The sequence below is a fragment of the Macrobrachium rosenbergii genome, chromosome 36 (assembly GCF_040412425.1).
Source record: "Macrobrachium rosenbergii isolate ZJJX-2024 chromosome 36, ASM4041242v1, whole genome shotgun sequence".
NCBI classification, from domain to species: Eukaryota; Metazoa; Arthropoda; class Malacostraca; order Decapoda; family Palaemonidae; genus Macrobrachium; species Macrobrachium rosenbergii.
The window spans coordinates 26,127,268-26,149,409 of NC_089776.1; positions in this window are offsets into that span (position 1 = coordinate 26,127,268).

Consider the following 22,142-nt stretch of genomic DNA (forward strand, 5'->3'; position numbering starts at 1 on the left):
CTGTAGATTTCCTTCAGCCCAGGGCTAGAAAATGGCATTAGGTTTGGCATTAGGTTCCCACCCTATTACCTTTTGCACTTAAACTTATGCTCATTTGTTTAGAAATATCCACTCGCCCATAAATAAGAATGAAGCTGGACTTGCACATTTGATCATTTGTATATAAAAGCAGAAATAACAGAGCAGGATGAGGCTTAGAAATATGGCCAGCTGAGTTTAGAAGTTCGAGGACTTCGACCTAACTTAATCTTGTTTATGGGATTAAAGAGCATAAAGACACTATTCAGAAAGCCTGAATACAATATTGCTTTCTAGTGAACACGTTCGAGCAATAAAGTAGTTCCAGACCAACGGCTTTGTACTCGAAGATGGGGAGGGTTGTTTCTGGTTGAATCAAAGAATAGGGACGTTACGCACCTTCTCCTTGGGTCTTTCTTTCATCCTCTCTCTGACCGCGCTTGCGCATGTGAGTGTGTGTTTGTTTGTATATTATTATCAGTTTTTGTTCTCCTTAAAAGCAGGCCCTCATTGGTCATTGATGGTTTCTGTAATCCTCGGCGATCGGTTGATATAACTGGTTTTCCTGTTCCCTGAATTTCTGAATTTTATTTCCTTAAATTTGGGAAATTCGGAAATGATTGATCGTGAGACATTAAATACCTGTACTTTTGAATTGTAAAACCACGTTCAAATGCTTAAAATTTCCTTCGTGATTTTACTATTTTTGATGCTAAAGCCTTTTCATTTATTGGACTCAAAAGAATTTTGGATATTCAGCCTTCCTTTGCGTTCTTTAGATTTTAAAGGTATTTTTTTTATCTCGCCCATTAAATTCGTTTCCTCTTGCAGTTCATTTGCATATGCTTCATTGTGAAAGCGCCTGGCGAAGCACCAATAAAGAAATTGACTTACCTCTAATCAGGTCATTAACACTGGGAGGAAAAAGACTCTATTTGATGCTCTTCTCTTTTTTTTTTAAACTGCGACGCCTCATTTAAGAGGCCAGGCACCTCGTTAGCCTCGCGTGATGATTTTAATTGAAGATTCATGCCGGGTTTCCGTCTGACGTCTTCTCGTCATTTTCTTTTCTTTTCTGGATATTTTTGCTTTCAGAGGAGGTTAGAGGTGTAATTGCATTTCCAAATAGTCTTGCGAAGAAGCTGATCTGCAAAGCCGTTTTGATTTTTGTGCGCAAATGATCCTTCCTTTTGTTTATACTTGTGTGAGGTCGTTTGTACATCTGTGTTCAATTGTTTTAATTAATACAGATGTTTAAATTGCTCTTATATTTAGATGTAATTGCATTTCCAAGTAGTCTTGCGGAGAAACTGATCTGTGAAGCCGTTTTGATTTTTGTGCGCAAATGATCCTTTCGTTTGTTTATACGTATGTGAGGTCGTTTGTACATCTGTGTTCAATTGTTTTAATTATTACAAATGTTTAAATTGCTCTTATATTTAGATGTAATTGCATTTCCAAATAGTCTTGCGAAGAGACTGATCTGTGAAGCCGTTTTGATTTTTGTGCGCAAATGATCCTTTCTTTTGTTTAACCTGTGTGAGGTCGTTTGTACATCTGTGTTCAGTTGTTTTATTTATTACAGATGTTTGAATTGTTGTTATATTTAGGTGTAATTACATTTCCAAGTAGTCTTGCGAAGAAACTGATCTGTGAAGCCGTTTTGATTTTTGTGCGCAAATGATCCTTTCTTTTGTTTATACCTGTGTGAGGTCGTTTGTACATCTGTGTTCAATTGCTTTATGTATTACAGATGTTAAAATTGCTCTTATGTTTTTTTAATAATGGTCTATTGATTTGTTTATATTTATGAGTAATCGTTTATGCCATAGTGGTAGATTATTTTTTTTATTACAGATATTAGAATTGTTGTCAGTATGTGAAAGCCATCTGAGTTCGATTATCTTTTTTTAATAGAGATGTTAAAATTTATTTTTTTAATACCTGTGTAAACCAGTGTCATTTATTCATGCATCTATTTCTGACTATCTTTTCGTTATTGCTCATGTTTTGAGTGGTTTTTTCGACACACCTCATTACAATTCTTTTCTTATTATTATTTCAAGATCAGAGTTATAGTGTTGTTGTCAATAGATTTTTATTTTTTTCATTAGTTCAGAGCAGGGTTTGTTGTCACTGATTTGATTTGATATTACTGAATGGAACCGCTAGTGTTAATATTGTACACGCTGTTAATGGGGAACTGTGCTCTTTTTTTGGTACAAGAATTTTTGCCATTGTGTTTTCATCTTTGACTGTCTACTGCATTTGCTTAATAGAAAGTTTACATTGTTTTATAAGTTTATATAAAAATGTTAATTGAGGCTTAAATGTTTAACTATCATTGCTCTGAATTTTCATTGAATGAATGAATTTCATGTTCTATTACTTTTACTCCTGTACTTTGTAAAAGGTTCTTTTTTTTTTGTCTAAAAGTAATATATTTATTTTAGTTTTTATAAACAGTTGCATTTGTGAATCAAATGCCTTAAAAATAGATGAGTGCCATATTTAGAGCAATAAATTTTTTTGCAACCAGTTTCTAGAACTTTCCACAAACAGTATATAACCTTTTTATCAACACCTTTAATTATGAAGCACGCAATACCGTTGAGCCGAGTTTAGTTTTATTTCTGATAGGGGTATTTCCTCCTTCATCTTATGGCACTTTTGCCACACAATAAGTGTTGTTACTATCGCCATGAACACCTTTCTTTTTAACTGAAATATCGTTACTGAAACGAAGTTACTGAAACGACGGCATCAGTGGAAAATCTGTTTGTGCTAGCCCTTTCAGCTGCTTACCTTACGACAATTGTAGTGCAGTCTAACTTTTGCTTTGTTTATGAAGTGACGTGTTATTGAAAAATCCTTCGGTCATTCAGGGAAGTGTAATCAGCTCCAGAACGTATTAATGAAAATCATGCTATTGTCTACATTTGCGGATTCATTTTTTATAGGTATAAAACTATACTTCTGAAGCAGTAAACAGAACGAGGATTATTTCGGACCAGTGCACCTCTATCCTGTCCAGTGGCAGAAGGTTCCAGCATTCCCTTATGCCAGAGGCAAAAGAGGAGACCGTGGATGTTTATATAACGGGAAAATTGCTGTCATGCCGATCGCCAACGAGAGGTCCTGGGATTTATTTTTGAAAGAACTTGAGATTTTCTGGCCAACGTTCTGTTAAACCCCCTGGTGCTTCTGTTGGTTCAACAGTGGATTGTTGACCTGATAGTTAGCCTTCCGTGATGGGCAAAAGTCAGGGTGGAAAAGCGGTAGGAGCTAGGAATGTCATCTCTGAGAATTGGGATTCTGAAGAGAGGCACATATTTTCATAGCTAAACTTATTCATATTATTTATATATATATATATATATATATATATATATATATATATATATATATATATATATATATATATATATATATGTATAACTTGATGGCCGTGTATAGAATATATATGTATAACTTGTTGGCCGTGTGGTTAAAATCGCGTCACTGTAGTCCTGAGTTCTTGTCTTCCGTGGTTCGAGTCCACGAGACGACGAATTTATTGTCAGCTAAAAGATTCCCCTTCGGGTAACATATATGAAAATATATTATTTCCGAGGTAGAGCGAATTGGATATTAAAGGACGTTTGTAGCTTAATGCTTGTATATGAATCACGGTGATGTGATAAAAAAAATTCATATTAATTTATATATATATATATATATATATATATATATATATATATATATATATATATATATATATATATATATATATATATATATATATAATTCTGTGGTGCATCACTATATTGTGATCGAAAATAATGAGTAAAAAGCCACAATAATTTAAGTGATAGACTGTATTTTTCCAAAATACAAAAAAGGAGGATAAAAACAGGAGGGGAGTTTTCGACCGTTTGCGCAACGGTTCTCCTCAGCCAACTGAATAAAAATACTTGTTTTTCTTAAAAAGACAAGTTGAAAAGAATTTTTGTAACAGTTCAGGAAAACATCGAAAGATCGTTCGCTGTTTTCCTGGACTGTCACAAAAATTATTTTTAATTGTGGTTTTTTACTCAGATATATATATATATATATATATATATATATATATATATATATATATATATATATATATATATGTGTGTGTGTGTGTGTGTGTGTGTGTGTGTATGTATGTATGTATGTATATGCAGTCATAAAACATAAAGTCGAGTGTGTGTGTGTGTTTGTATCAATTTCCCAAAAGAATACAAAGGAATGATGAAGTTTAATTCACATTTATTTTATCATATATCTAGCTATTCATTTTCTTCACAGTATTTGAAGAAAGCATCGGTATTCTGCCTGCATGTAGGTTATCTTAAATCCCGTCATAAATCCATTCACTTGCCACATATCACCAACTCTAACACAACATTTACAACGAAGGAAAACATGAATAGCGAAGCGTTATCTGCCATTTCACTGTGATCAACATTTTCTGAAACACGGTTGATTGACAGGTAGAGTGATTGATTTGATAAGTTACCTGTAATTTTTAAATGTGAGACACTTGCAAGAATATGTGTTAGAAAATTCTAAGATATAAACAGACATACAGATAAAGACGCGAATCAAATCAACTTACGTAGAATGTATTCATAAAATTATGTAAAATGAAAACTAAGAAATCTGAAAATTCCTCAGGCTTAGTATACTAAAGAAGGCCTTGAGGGTAATAAACTACCTTCTGTTCCTAAACCTTATTAAAACCACTCAAATAAATGAAGGATCGAAGAGAGTGTTGATGCCGCAACCAGAACATTATCCGATTGTCTGTTCACGCTGTGAGAAGATACCACCTGGAATGGTTTTTTAAAGATGAAATGAAAACTTTGCTGGGAGATAGCACCTTATTCTGTGCAAGAACAAATATTATGTATATATATATATATATATATATATATATATATATATATATATATATATATATATATATATATATATATATATATATATATATATATATATAGAGATGTATATATATATATATATATATATATATATATTTATATATATATATATATATATATATATATAGTATGTGTGTGTGTTTTGCTATATATATATATCGTTAGATTGCTTTGTCGATCAACAGAACTCTCTCTCTCTCTCTCTCTCTCTCTCTCTCTCTCTCTCTCTCTCTCTGTCGTTGTGCTTATTTTTTACCGCAGAACCCCTTCCCTTTTTCCGGTAGACGGTTCTTGTTATCTTATGAAATCGCTAGACATCAAATTTTGACAGGTTATCAATTTTTCTGGGACCTTTTCTTTCCATTTCTCGCAACGTTTTTTTTTATTGTTGTTACGTCCAATCGTTTTTTATTAGATATCAAGAGTAATGATTTTGGGATGTGGAATGATAAAAACACCGTCTAGCACCTATCATTTATCTCATATATTTTTCTACCACAAATTTCTTTCATTAATCTATAATATACAGTGATGTTTTATTTTATAAACATTTATATTTTCTTGTGAAGTGCTCCTAGACATCTAATGTTGGACAGGTTATCAATTTAGACCATCGATGAAAGTATCCTGTGTGGCCAGTTTTCTTAAGGTCTTTTTGAACTTCATTCTTTACCCTTAACACATGGACGCCGAGATGTAGTTTATGACACTTGCTTTGCAGAGCACCAACATTCACGTAGTATTATGGTGTCACGTTGCCGAATTACGTAAAAGATGAAGTCCTTTGTTCCTTTTCCGGAAAGAGTTACTGATGGCGATATTCGTCAGGTTGAGAGAGAATGTAATGCCACTTCATAGCCACCGAGCCAAAACTTTGTCTGGTTCGTGTCATAGGTTAGGTATTGTATTTACACATATTGTTAGTTTTTTATTCCTTTTCGTCTCTCCGTTCTCTCTTTTCGAGAACAGAATAATAACGATAGTCCACATGGGAAAATAAAGTAAGCAGTAGTATGTATGCTAAAGTATATGGATTCTTAAGCTGGATAATAATGATGATACTGTGTAATACCATAGTGCATTGGCTGGTACTCGAATAAATTTTGTCCCTCAGGTTATCTGTATACAGTATATAGGCTCTTTTAATTATGTACATGCAAACGCACATACACCAATGTATGTATATATGTGTGTGTATATATGTTTGTATATATATATATATATATATATATAGTATATTGTATATATTTATATATATATATAAATTTCTGACTTGTCGAAATCGAACGTCAGGTTCAGGTGGAAAGAATGTTATCCACTGGGCCACACATAGTTGCACTCAGGTTCCAACTTTGTCTTTAGACTTGTGTGGCCCAGTGGTTACGCCCTTGTTTCCACCTGATTGTATTCGATCCCGACGTTGAGTCAGTTTTTATTTCCTTTTCGTCACGTGATTGTGTGTTGATGACAGAATCATATTCACTCCAGAAGGGATAAATGAATGAAATGTTGTCTATAGTCATTGCTGAGTCGGGAAGTTGGGGAAAACTCGCTGGTATGCATAATAAGTTAGTTTGCACTGGTAATACCATAGTGCAGTTGCTCTCAGGTTCCAACTCTTTTAAATTTTGTGGCCCAGTGGTTATCTGCATATCCACCTGAGACCTGGGTTCGATCCCGATGTAGTCAGAAATTTATTTCTGTTCCACAATGATTGTGTGTTGATGATTTATATATATATATATATATATATATATATATATATATATATATATATATATATATATATATATATATGATTATAATCACTTTTGTACGTGATTCATTTATCACACATTACCACAGGTGAAAAATAAGAGATAGGTGTGTATGTCCTGACTGGTTTCGACTTTATTTCCAAGCCATTGATGAGGGACTGATACAGAGTATTAGAAGTCACAAATATATATACTACAGGAACAGTGCTGGCGAACATACACAACCGTTAGAGACTACGTATCCACCCACAGACCGGTGTCAATGTAGGAGTGGCCTTCAAAACTCATTTGGCTAAAAATCACAATATACTCTCAGGGGACAATACTGATAAACATGCCGACCATAAGAGACAACAGATCCACACCTGACAGGTGTCAGGGAGGCGGAGTTTGGAAAAGTCATAAGCACTGCTGCCCCTGTACTTTGTTTATAAATATGATAATCTTATTTTCATACATCTCTACGGCCTACCTTAAAATTTAAACAATTTACAAATTTCTTTTGATATTAAAGGATCAAGTTTATACATCCCTTGACTGATATTCATATTATGGCTGTAACTTTCTTTTATAAAGCTAGATTCAATGATATTCCTTTCGTTTATACATCCCTTGACTGATATTCATATCATGACTATAGCTTTCTTTTATAAAGCTAGATAAGTGATAATACACTGGAAAGGAATATCATTGAATCTAGCTTTATAAAAGAAAGTTACAGCCACAATATGAATATCGGTCAAGGGATGTATAAACTTGATCCTTTAATATCAAAATAAATTTGTAAATTGTTTAAATTTTAGATAGGCCGTAGAGATGTATGAAAATAAGATTATCATATTTGTAAACAGTACAGGGGCAGCAGTGCGCTCTGTTGTCGCCTATGGTCGGTATGTTTATCAGTATTGTCCCCTGAGAGAATATTGTGATTTTTAGCCAAATGAGTTTTGAAGGCCACTCCTACCTTGACACCGGCCTGTGGGTGGATATGTAGTCTCTAACGGCTGCATATGTTCGTCAGTACTGTTCCTGTAGTATATATATTTGTGACTTCTAATACTCTGTATCAGTCCTTCGTCAATGGCTTGGAAATAAAGTCGAAACCGGTCAGGACCTACACCCCCGTCTCTTATTTTTCACCTGTGACATATATATATATATATATATATATATATATATATATATATATATATATATATATATATATATATATATATATATATATATATATATATATATATATATATATATATATATGTATGTTTATCTTGAAAAATGTCGCATCAGTTTGGCACTTATAAACTAGTCTCTCTCTCTCTCTCTCTCTCTCTCTCTCTCTCTCTCTCTCTCTCTCTCTCTCTGCCAGGCTGTCTGTCTTTACACGCTTCCGCACACATCCGAGTGATCCGGATTACACTGTAGTTTTTGGCCTCACGATATCCCGCCCACCCGAATTCCATTCCTTTCCGGCACATTTCACCCCTTTATTACTGTTGTGGAAGCATTGAAGCCAATTTGTGAGATGAAAATTCAATTTCTGTCTCTTCCCATCTCTGTAAACACGGGAAGGAAATGTATTTTCCAGACGAAACGAAGGCGATGGGAAATATTGGCGTAAAAATAGATGGATATTAAGATATACAAGATTTACTTTGCAAACCAGTAAAAATACTTACATTTTCATACGCATGTGAGAGAATATATACAGTGTGTGTTTGTGTGCGTGTATATTTTTTAGTTAGGTATACATATACATACACACGCTCATTATATACTGTATATATATATATATATATATATATATATATATATATATATATATATATATATGTGTGTGTGTGTGTGCACTTGCGTACTTGGGAATTTGTGTACGTGCTTGCGACATACGAACTCTTGAAATAATCAGTGGTCTCGCAGGTGGCTGGTATATATATATATATATATATATATATATATATGGTATATATATATATATTTTATATATATATAAAGGTTAAAATATATATATATATAAGTATTACATAAAGGTTAAAACGAAGTATTAGGTTGAGCCGATAAATTTTCTGTTGCTTTCTCGCAAATTATTGTCGATTTATTCATAGAAGTACAGTAAGACCTTTTAGAGACTTGCTAAATCTACGTGCCAGTCGTTGATACGAAGGAAATATACATTTTCTCTCCGGTATATACGAAGACATCTGTAAACATCTAGGAAAAAAAATTTTTATGAAAAGTAATTTAGAAGTTAAATCCATCGCGATAAACCTTTTGAAAATTATATTCTCTGTTTTTTTTACGTTATTTTGTTGAATCATGATCGAAGCCTAAATTACTTTGAAACAATTCTTATCAAATTTTCTCGCATTATTAGCAAATGCAAACCAACTGCGTAAGCTCTTTACAAGCTTAGCGTTACCCAGAAAAGGTATTTACACGAGGAAAAAAACAGTTTGCGTCAGTTGACGCGGAAGTCTATCCGCTCACTTTCCCTTTATTATGTTCTGTAATCGGCTTATCATTAGGCAACGTAAAAGATTAAGGAATTAGTAAAAGGAATTATAGTGAATTTACGTTTACACGCCCGCACACACACACACATATATATATATATGTGTGTGTGTACACATACGAGTATATATATATATATATATATATATATATATATATATATATATATATATATATATATATATATATACATACACACATATATATGTATATATATGTATGTGTGTGTTTTCAGGGCCAATTGAAGCCTAACTGTCCCTGTACCCTTGCAATATTCGTTAGGTATGCCCAGAAGAAATTAAAATGAACAATAATTTAAAAGACGAGAAATCTTGTACAAATTCATTATTGCATCCAGAGTACCATAATTTTCGTTTTTCAGTCACTTTAATGCTCTAAATAAGAATAATTCCGGCCTTAAACACTCACCGCCTCTCATTTCCGTGATACCCTGCTTTCCGAGTCTGTTTGCTAGCAGCTGGCTCGTTCTTCGGGAACACCGGTGCATTAGCAGGCTAAATACACTCTCATTATTACAACGAGAGATAAACAGCCCGAGCATTCGGCTTTTAAAGACCGGGCGTTTTCCTTATCATTAAGTAAAGTGGATCATGGGGTAGGCATTTCTGGTTTCATTCTTGTCGTTTTAACATTACATTTCCGTTTTGATGCGCTGCGCTTTATTATCATCATTGTTATTATTATTCGTATGGAATATATGGTATTAATGTTGTTATTCGATTGTGTCTTACATTATCATTATTATAGTGATAGTGAGGATGGTGATTTTAACTGGTGTTTCAGATGGTATGCTAGTCCTTTGGTCCCCTCATTTTGTTTGTTATGGTGATTTTACTGGTGTCTCAGATGGTATGCTAGTCTTGCGCTCCCCTCATTTTGTTTGTTATCGTCATTTCCCCTACTTTCATGACTTTGGAAGAACCAAACAATATACTTTTGAATAATTATTCAGATTTTCCATCATATTCTCTCTGGTGACCATCTTCCTCACTCTCCATTTATCTTCTTCTGGAACAGTGCTGTATTTTACACTTCAGAGGCATCACCAGGCAGTCTTTGTACTTGCCACTTAACCTTTTCATAGAGGAACTTTTTGTTATTTTTTATCCTTTAGTTAGATGTTTCCACGGTGGTCCTCTAGCTCTGGTTCATAAATATTACAGGGTTAGTTTTATGTGCCACCCGTTCCCACCTCTAACAATAAGTCTGATCCTTTGGGCCAGCCCTAGGAGAGCTGTTAGTCAGCTCAGTGGTCTGGTAAAACTAAGGTATACTTAACTTTTTAACCTCTAACAATCTTATTGTGTGTTGATGATACAAGACGCTCTATAAAGCGTCCCTTTGACTCCAGGCAGTCTTTGTCTTCCGACTTAACCTTTTGATAGAGGGCTTTTTTAGTTTTTTTATCCTTGAAATAACTATTACAGAGTGCCACCCCTTCCCACCTCTAACAGTCTTATTGTGTTTCCCAGTAGATGATACAAGTCGTTCTATAAAGCGTCCCTTTGACTCCAGTTGCGTTACTTTTTGCCGGTTAATTTCCAGTAGTTCGTTTGCTCTAAAGTCACTTGGCTGCCTAAATTCTTTAAGTTAACCGTGTCCATTTTTACTTTCATCTAAGAATAATTCCTTCAGGTGATCCGTATAAGAGTCTGTAGTTTTCTCAGAAGTCTAGCTAAACTTCTCCACACTGAGATTGAAAACAGAAATAATAATCCTCTTTATCATTTGTACCTTTCGGAATTCCCTGATCTAGCCACTTATCATTAGAAACCTCTTGAACACATTACGCCCCATAGCACTTGACCGAAGGATAATTTGTTCCTGAATGGGAATCAAAATGGACCAAGGTAAAGTTAAAGAAAATTAACCGCGAACCGAGAAGAGACAAAAGGGAACGGATAAAAGGGGCTTATTGCCTTCAACTTCGTCCAAATCTTAAGATTTTCGTTCCGTCGTGTGTGAAGAGTGATATATATTACCAGCAGGTGAATGTGTGATTTTTCATCCTGCAGTAATAAATTGGGTTGCAGGAATGAATCATCTTCCTTGTGCAGACTCAGCGTCTGTGACTGGTATTTGTAACGTCAGATAACTAACAAATACTCAATCTTTTCCCTTGTGCTTGAGGTGGGTGAAATTTGTCATTTGGTATCCTGATAGAGAGGAAGGTCATTTTGGATAAATTATTCGGAGAAAACATGAAAAAAATCAGCGTAGTACCAGGATGAATGAGACTCATACGGAAAGACAATACGACTGGCGGTCAGAAAGACCTATCATTAACGGCATTGGTACAATGAAAGATAATGGCAACGAGCGAAGGAGACGAGAAAAATTGACGGTAAACCAGTGGTTTATCAAAGGGGGTGGTTGGGGGGAGAAGTTTAAAAGCAAAAAAAAAAAAACACAGACTTAAAATTACCGAACGTGGGAACGACCCTAGTGAGTTCCAGCCTGATGTGGAGGAAGGTGTTTACTAAATTAGGTATTGTTTGTGAAATACACTTCGAGTTTAATATTGTTGTATCAAAAACGAATCCATCTAAAGTAAAACGAAAAAGGAAGAACAGTATCAAAAACGTAAAGTAAAAAGAATGAAAAGAATAAAAACGAACTATAACTCTGATCGGAAAATTAGGTTCTTTAGATTCTTTGAGAGAAAATTGCAGTACAGTAGGACACCCTTTTTTTGGTAATATGCCTTTCACCTTTTAGAGACGTAGCTTTTGATTGCTGTTACCCTTCAGGGTCTCAGCAAGCCTTTAGAGATAACATTACAAGTCCTGTACCCGTGTTTATACTTCTTATACGGCTCCCCATAGTTGTCTAACGACCAAGTATGTATTCGAAATTGAATATGTCTAAAGCATTCCAGCTAGCTGAGGAATCGATTCTGTGACCTCAAACTAGTTAAACGAGGGTCCTGAGCACTGAACTGCGCGCACGCACGCACACACACACATATATATACATATACAGTATATATATATTTATATATACATATATATATAGATATTAACTTTATCACATACACAATTGTTCTGTGCATCAGTAGAATTACTAAAAGGATCTCATTCAAACTGGATGGTATCTAATGGAATATTTATACTCCATTAGATACCATCCAGTTTGAATGAGGTCCTTTAGTAATATCTCTCTCTCTCTCTCTCTCTCTCTCTCTCTCTCTCTCTCTCTCTCTCTCTCTCTCTCTATATATATATATATATATATATATATATATATATATATATATATATATATATATGTATATATATATACATATATTGCACGCAGGCGTACACATGAAATGAATTCTGTTTTTTCAACAGTCACTTATTGTCAACGTTCATTACTATTTAGTTCGCATTCTCTGTTTTTAAAAGACTATCCTGTTTCTAATTGTAAACCATAACAAAACTATTTTAAACCCCCAGAAGGTAGATTAATTCAATTATCTACCCAAACACAGACATAGATTACAATAAAACTACCTAGCATCATCAGTGACCGCAAGGAAACGTCGTGTATATAATAAAAGAAAAAAAAAACAGACCAGGTCAGTGAATTGTACGATTAAAAGTCTCTCTCTCTCTCTCTCTCTCTCTCTCTCTCTCTCTCTCTCTCTCTCTCTCTCTCTCTCTCTCTCTTTAATAAAAAACTCCGTAAGTCACTTTTGGCATTAAGATATTCAATATCTTTGTATGTCTCCTTCATAATTTATGATACTGCTCTCTCTCTGACTAATGCAGCCTGTCTGGTCTTGTACATTATCCTTACATTTCCTTCATTACTAATGCATAAATGCGTTGTAGTTTTCTTGTTTATTTTTAGATCCTGAAAGCAATATTCAATTTTAGAATGTCTGAGTTTAAAATATTGTAAGCTGAAACTGTCTCCGAAATTGCAAGTTTTATGGATCTGGATTCACTTGGTGTGATTTGGGTCTCTTCTGTAAATCATTTTACTTCTTTTCTTCGATTGTGCTTCATTGTAAACTTTTGGGGAATGCCATCTTGGTTTTTTTTTTTTTTAGAATTTTTTATTAGGGAATTCTACATAAATAAGTTTAACTTTAACGTTAACAATTCCGTATTTGTCGATAAATATTCTATAAACTGTTATGGGATGCCATCTTGGTTTTTTTAGAATTGTCAACACCTCCAAAGAGGTTATGGTAGAGAAGTCTACATAAATAAGTTTAACTTAACAATTAATTATTTGACGATAAATATTCTATAAATTATTTTACTACATTTCCTCGATTGTGCTTCATTGTAAACTGTTAGGGATGCCATCTTGTTTTTTTTTAGAATTGTCAATACCTCAAAGTGGTTATGGTAGAAAATTCTACATGAATAAGTTTAACCTGAACAGTTCCTTATTTGACGATAAATATTCTGTAAATTATTTTACTTCGTTTCTTCGATTGTGCTTCATTGTAAACTGTTAGGGATGCCATCTTTTTTTTTTTTAGAATTGTCAACACCTCCAAAGAGGTTATGGTAGAAAATTCTACATAAATAAGTTTAACTTGAACAATTCCTTATTTGAAGATAAATTTACTTGCAGTTTCGTTTACTTATAGTTTTATTATTTTTATTTTTAGTATATTTTCAATATTTTTCTTTTTATTTTTATATTTTTATTTTTAGTATATTTTCAATATTTTTCTTTTTATTTTTATATTTTTATTTTTAGTATTTTTATTTTTATTTTTATTTTTACTATTTTTATTATAATTTTTATTTTTATTTTCAGTATTTTTATTTTTATTTTAGTTATCGGTTCCTTCTCAATACATGCAGAGCGTTCGGTATTGCCAGGGCTGACAACAGGTCGGGGGAGATGGAGATTCTGAGAAACGGTCTTTGTTTTGAGTCCCAAGAAGAGACTTCTTTTGAGGTTAAACTTTCAAAGTTATTATTTGACACATTTTGTAATCTCTCTCTCTCTCTCTCTCTCTCTCTCTCTCTCTCTCTCTCTCTCTCTCAAGTGTAGCAATTCTAACTCATAAGTGGACAAACTATGTGCTAGTCACGAGGTCCAAGAATCCATTATGCACCCGTTGATCAAAGCAGTGAAATAATTACGTAGTAGTTAGACAACTGTTGTGGGTCGTATCTAAGGTGGGGAAAGAGAATAACAGATAAAATTTTGATCAAATGTTATACGAAATAATCCTCATCCCAAGCAGATCAAATCTTTCATACGTTAAGATTTTTTCTTCCTCCAGCTTTCTTAATTTCTCTCTCTCTCTCTGATATTGGTTTCCCTCTCGTAGATTTTGATTTAACTTTGGCCCACATATTTCTTCCTCCAGCTTTCTTAATTTGTGGCCGCGTGATATTGGTTTCTGTAACTTAGGGATTGAATATAAATTACATTCAAGTAAAAAATTACCGTTGGTGTTGCCACTGGTATAATAAAAGCGGCATTTAAGTAAAGTAGTGAAAATAGAGAGAAGAGAAAGATGAAGAGAGAGAGAGAGAGAGAGAGAGAGAGAGAGAGAGAGAGAGAGAGAGAGCAGTAACATAAATTATAAAGGAGACATACAAAGATATTGAATATTTTAATGCCAAAAGTGGCTCACGGAGGTTTTTATTACTTTTTATTAATGAGAGAGAGAGAGAGAGAGAGAGAGAGAGAGAGAGAGAGAGAGAGAGAGAGAGAGAGAGAGAGAGAGAGAATGATTAAAGGCTCCTAAATATTAGAGGTAAAGAAGCAGAAATTAATGGGTTGACATTAATTGAAAAGCGAAAGAAAATGTTTGAGAGTAATACTACTGTGAAGATAGAAGGCGGGTGAATTAGTAAATTCAAGTGAGGGATTTTACAGGATACATTTAGAGAGGCTAGCTGCTGTGTAATATGCGAAATTTTCAGCTCTACAAAAAGGCTAATTTCTATGTTTCTCTACCTGTATATCTCTCTCTGTATCTATCTATCTATCTATTATCATGCAATCAGAAAGATTTTAAATCTCTCTTTCCATGAAAACAACCTTCATGCTTATCAAGAGGGACAGATTTTAACTCTCCAACATTCTGTACATAAATCGAAGATTATGTCAGCCTTGTGGCTGCTTAGCAACTCGTGTGACTTTATTTAAAAAATTTTATGATTTTTTCACGTATCTTCCTTCTTTTAAAGAAAGGTTACGAAATTTTAAAAACATTTTATGATATAGATTCTTTATTATACAATGATGGAGATGCTATCTTATCAAGAATTTGTTTTGATCAGAATAATGAAAAGCAAATGAGGGAGTTTCATCATGTACGTAGTTGATTAATTATGGTGATGTGTCATATGATGCCATTATTTATGTTGGCTGTCAAGGTTTTTACATGTCTCCCTCCGACATTGCATCTAAATGGTGAACGTAAATTTCAGAAAGTTCATATGACTGGAATGTTATGGAAGTTTAGTGTGTTTTGTTTTATGCACTATGAATATATATATATATATATATATATATATATATATATATATATATATATATATATATATATATATATATATATATATATATATATATATATATATATATATATATATCAAACTGGATGGTAATTAATCATGAATGTTTTATTTAAATATGTATGTATTCTGCTTTGAGTGTATTTAGTATCACTGTAATTTTTTTTATCTGTGTATCTTGGATATAAAACAAAGATAAGCTAAGCTGATCAGAACTATATAATATAATATATATATATATATATATATATATATATATATACACATATACATATATATATATATATATATATATATATATATATATATATATATATATATATATATATATATATATATATATATATATATATATATATATATATATATTATGCATATATATACTTATATATATGTCTGTATGTATGTAAAAGTCGTTTCCCGCAACATGGGTGGCTAAGAATTTTAAGAAAAAACACGAGACAGTGGTGGCTGCCACATTCACATTTTAATAGCTGAATCAGGAATGAGGTTGCTCTTCAAAAAACTTTCACATTAACCACTTCATAAACCTCAGAAGGCTCATCAGTAACAAATCTAACTTACACTGCAACATCCAACTCTTATCTTACCTGCACTCTCTCGCTTCTTGGATTCTGGGGCACTTAATCCTTTCCAGTACTCATTTCACGCCTTCTGTCCAGGTCTCAGTCCGCCTAATTAGGAAGTCTTGTTTTAATCTCTCAGCCTCCATTCTTCCTGTGCGATCAAACGATCTCAAAATCCCCTGATCCATCCTTCCGCGTGAGAATGAAGCCTAACATTTCTCACCCTTTTGTGCTCTTTTTATAATACTTTTACTGCGTGAGCAATTCGTACCTACAGCTTGCACCTTTTAGCTTTCTGTAAAAGAAAACTATTGTGCCGGCTTTATCTGTCCGTCCGCACTTTATTCTGTCCGCACTTTTTTCTGTCCGCACTTATTCTGTCCGCCCTCGATCTTGAAAATTACTGAGGCTAAGGGCTGCAAATTTGTATGTTGATCATCCACCCTCCAGTCATCAAACATACCAAATTGCAGCCTTCTAGTCTCAGTAGTTATCAATTTATTTAAGGTTAGAATTAGCCATAATCGTGCGTCTGGCAACGATACAGGACAGGCCACCACTGGGCCGTGGTTAAAGTTTCATGAGCCGCGGCTCATACATTATTATACCGGGACCACTGAAAGATAGGCCTATTTTCGATGGCCTTGATTATATGCTGTATAGAAAATTCGATTGCACCGAAGAAACTTCGGCGCATTTTTTACCTGTTTTCTTTCGCACACATTCAACATCACAATTTACCTCCATGAGGCAGAGTTGATTTAGCTTTCCCTCCATACAATCCAGCATTGTCCTTCATATTTACTCAAGGGTTTTCCCAAGCTTTTCGTACATACCGCTCCCTTCCTTACTTCAGTTATTTTGTGACTCGCCTCTTCTCATCCTCCCATTATCTGAAATAAGTCCTTCCAAATATACAGATGACTTAACGCTTTTATTATCCCACCATCCATATTAACATCCATCGCTTCATTTACCCTCACAGCCTTATTGTTGCCTACAATTACTCTTAACTTCCTCCCCTTGCAAAGAAAAACGCATTATCTTCTACAGTTTTCTTGTCGCTCTCTCCAGTTAACTTTATATCATCCGTATACATCTGGAACATTCAGTTCACATATCTCATTATCAGCAACTTTAGACCTTACTGCACTCTCTGTTGCTCTCTCTTAAACTCCATCTGTACGATTAAACAGCCTTGGAGATATACACACCTTTCTATCAGCCCTATTGTTACACCAAACCAGGCTTTTCCCTTTCTAGAAACTCTAACACACGTCGCACTTCTGTCATAATAATTTTTTTTACTGTTCTCAACAGGTTATCTTTTATACCATGATCATTCAACAGCCTTCACACTCCCTCTTTGTTAGTTCTCCTTTCAGATTTTTTCTGCGTCCATGTATGCCACATACAGCTGTCCCGTCATTTTCAAACGTCTCACGTAACTTCATCGTCAATTTTCAACGAAAATTCAGTTCCTTGTTGGACTTAGAATTCTCGGCTAGCACTAATGCACAGAACAGTTGAGTCTCCGGTAAAGTTAAGAATTAGAGGAATTTATTTATATGATAGAAATTAATTTTAATCATAATGTTTTATTTAAATATGTATAGGTATTTGCTTTAGGTAAGTGTATTTAATATCACTGTAAAATTTTTTTAATCTGTGCCATCTTGGAGAGCTGTTAATCAGGTCAGTGGTCAAAGTTAAACTAAGGATTCTATCAGAACTATATCTATATACTATAATGCTAGACCATATCATTCTTAGTCTTATCTGTTACTTTTGTATCTTACTCATTCCCCAGTGCCCTTCCCTCGCACATATAGTACCTTACACACCTTGGTCAGCTACGCATGTATCACATTTTCATCACTGTACCTTACCACCTCATCCGTGATCCCATTAACTCAAGTCGTCTCCTCACTCTTTAACCTCTTAATTGCTATTCTTACATCCTCAACATTAACCAGGAAACAATAGCTATGGAATCATCTGTTCATATATGGTTACAACCACTGCCCCTCACCCGGCGGTGTTATATATATGATTTTATATATATTTCTGTTATTGTGTAAATTACTGTAATTTTAGTTATTCGACAGAGTCTGTTTTCATATATATATATATATAGAGCTATGGACTACCGCCAGGCCCGAGTTTGAGTCCCCGGCCGGCTGATGAAGAGTTAGAGGAATTTATTTTTGGTGATAGAAATTATCGCATATATATTATTCATATGTAGGTCCCGTTGCTTATAACCAACTGGTTCTTAGTATGAAAATAAGTCTAATCCTTCGGGCCAGCCCAGAGAGCTGTTTAGGTCAGTGGTCTTTAACTAAAAACTATCATGCACCTTATCAGTGGTGGTAATGCTAAGACCATATCATTTTAGTCATCTGAATCTTTTTTTGTTGCTCATTCAAAAAACCTCACATTAAGTACCTTCATACACCTTGGTCAGAAGGCTCATCATTTTCAAACTGTAACTTACCACATGCATCCCATCCAACTCTTATCTTAACCTGCACTATTCTTACATCCTTCTTGGATGCTGTGGCACTCAATCCTTTCCAGTACTCCTCATTTACAACCACTGCCCCTCACGCCTTCTGTCCAGGTCTCATTTTCCGCCTAATTGGGAAGTCTTGTTTTAATCTGTCAGTCTGTTTTCTTTCTGCGCGATCAAACGATTTGGACAAAATCGCCCCTGATCCATCCTTCCGCGTGAAGAATGAAGAATTTAATTTTTGGTGATAGAAATTCATTTCACGCTTTTGTGTTCGGATTTTTGTACTCCCGTTTTAGTACTGGTTCTTAGTGAGCAATAAGTATCCTACAGCCAGCACTTTAGCTTTCAGGTAAAAGTGGTCTTTTGTTAAACCGGCTTCTGTCTGTCCGTCCGCACTTCATTCTAGCCGCAGTTTTTTCTGTTACTTTTGTCACTTTTTCTGTCCGCCTTCAGATCTTACAAAATTACTGAGGCAGGGGTGCAAATTCACATTTTGATCATCCACCCTACCAATCATCAAACATCCCATTAATTGCAAGCCGTCTAGTCTCAGTAGTTAACCTCTTAATTTATTTAAGGTCAACATTAGCCATAATCGTGCGTCTGGCAACGATATAGGACAGGCCACCACTGGGCCGTGGTTACAACCACTGTTTCATGAGCCGGGCTCATATTTTTATTATACCGGGACCACTGAAAGATAGGTCTATTTTCGATGGCCTTGATTATATGCTGTATAGAAAATTCGATTGTCCACCGAAGAAACTTCGGCGCATTTTTTTTTTTTTTTTCATTTTCGCACACATTCAACATCACAATTTACTCCCATGAGGCAACTGAGTTGATTTAGCTTTCCCTCCATACAATCCAGAATTGTCCTTCAGGTCAGTATTTACTCAAAGGTTTTCATGCAGCTTTTCTGGTATACTGAGTAATGCTAAGACCATTCATTCTTAGTTATTTTGTGACTTTTGCCTCTTCTCATCCTCCCATTATCTGAAATAAGTCCTTCCAAGTATACAGATGACTTAACACTTTTATTATCCCACCATCCATATTAACATCCATCTTTAACCTCTTAATTCATTTACATCCTCACATCCTTACTATTGCCTACATTTACCCTTAACTTCCTCCCCTTGCAAACGCTTCCAAATTTCCTTATTATCTTCTACAGTTTTCTTGTCGCTCTCTCCAGTTAGCTTTATATCATCCGTATACATCAGCTATTACACATTCAGTTCACATATCTCATTATCAGCAACTTTAGACCTTACTGCACTCTCTGTTGCTCTCTCATAAACTCCATCTGTACAATTAAACAGCCTTGAGAGAGATATACACACCTTTCTATCAGCCTTTATTGTTAAACCAAACCAGGCATTTTTCCTTTCTAGAAACTCTTAACATTCCCGTGCACTTCTGTCATAATAATTTTTTTACACCTTTCTCAACAGGTTATCTTTTATACCATGATCATTCAACAGCCTTCTCCCTCACTCTTTAACCTCTTTGCTATTCTTAGTTCTCCATTAACCAGATTTTTTTCTGCGTCCATGTACAACCACCCCATCACAGCTGTCCTGTCATTTTCAAACGTCTCACGTAACTTCATCGTCAATTTTCAACGAAAATTCAGTCTCCTTGTTGGACGAGTCGGTAGAGCTGTGGGCTAGCACTCGCCAGGCCCGAGTTTGAGTCTCCGGTCGGCCAATGAAGAGTTAGAGGAATTTATTTTTGGTGATAGAAATTAATTTCTCGGTATAATGTGGTTCGGATTCCACAATAAGCTGTACAGTAGGTCCCGTTGCTAGGTAACCTGTTGGTTCTTAGCCACGAAAATAAGTCTAATCCTTCGGGCCAGCACTAGGAGAGCTGTTAATCAGCTCAGTGGTCTGGTTAAACTAAGGATTCTATCATGCACCTTATCTGGTATACTGAGTAATGCTAAGACCATATCATTCTTAGTCTTATCTGTTACTTTTGTCCTCTTACTCATTCCCCCAGTGCCCTTCCCTCGCACATAAGTACCTTACACACCTTGGTCAGCTACGCAGTCACATTTTCATCACTGTACCTTACCACCTCATCCGTGATCCCATTAACTCAAGTCGTCTCCTCACTCTTTAACCTCTTAATTGCTATTCTTACATCCTCAACATTAACCAGGAAACAATTGCTAGCTGTGGAATCATCTGTTCACCCCGGTGCTCGTCCCGTGGTTACAACCACTGCCCCTCACCCGGCGGTGTTCTACGAAGTGGATTTTTCTCCTATTTCTGTTATTGTGTAAATTACTGTAATTTTAGTTATTCGACAGGAGTCTGTTTTCACTTGTCTGGCTCTTCGTTGGGCGAGTCGGTAGAGCTGTGGACTGGCACTCGCCAGGCCCGAGTTTGAGTCCCCGGCCGGCTGATGAAGAGTTAGAGGAATTTATTTTTGGTGATAGAAATTCATTTCTCGCTATAATGTCGTTCGGATTCCACAATAAGCTGTAGGTCCCGTTGCTAAGTAACCAACTGGTTCTTAGCCACGTAAAATAAGTCTAATCCTTCGGGACAGCCCTAGGAGAGCTGTTAATCAGCTCAGTGGTCTGGTTAAACTAAGGTACACTTTCTTTTCACCTGTCTGGTTTGGCGAATTCCCCATTCTTCTGATTTAGTTTGTTAATGTAAATATAAGTGACTTTAAGTGAACCCATAGTTTTATCTGACCTTTCCCTGTTGAAGTAAAACCTTCTACTTAATTTTCTGCGGTCAGATTTGAAACCCACGTGGTAAGTTCCATATTCCTCCCAGGTAATTTAAAACAATATATATACTGTGCATGTTTCCCATGCTTTCTTAAATATGTGTTATGAATTCTCTGTTGCGTATATTTTTTTACTTATCATTAAAATGAAGACGGAATTTTTCTATTTGACATTCAAACCTGCAACGAAGTGGTCTCCTACGAGAGAGAGAGAGAGAGAGAGAGAGAGAGAGAGAGAGAGAGAGAGAGAGAGAGAGAGAGAGAGAGAAAGACTTTATTTATTTACCTTAAGTGGAAACTTTTTCAAGTCCACCTTTTTTTCTTTCTTTTCCCCTTTTCTCTCTTTTAGTAAGTGTTTTCCATTTTTAATCCTCTTTTTTTATTCTCTTGAAAGGAATTTATATGGTTACATATTTGGTGGTAACCTTCATGTTATTTCCAGACATATACTGTATATAAATAAAAATAAATGTTGCCAAGATTGAAAAATAAATTCCAAATCTAAGTTACGCTTTCTTAACACGTTTCTTAAAAAAAAATTGTTGGTACCT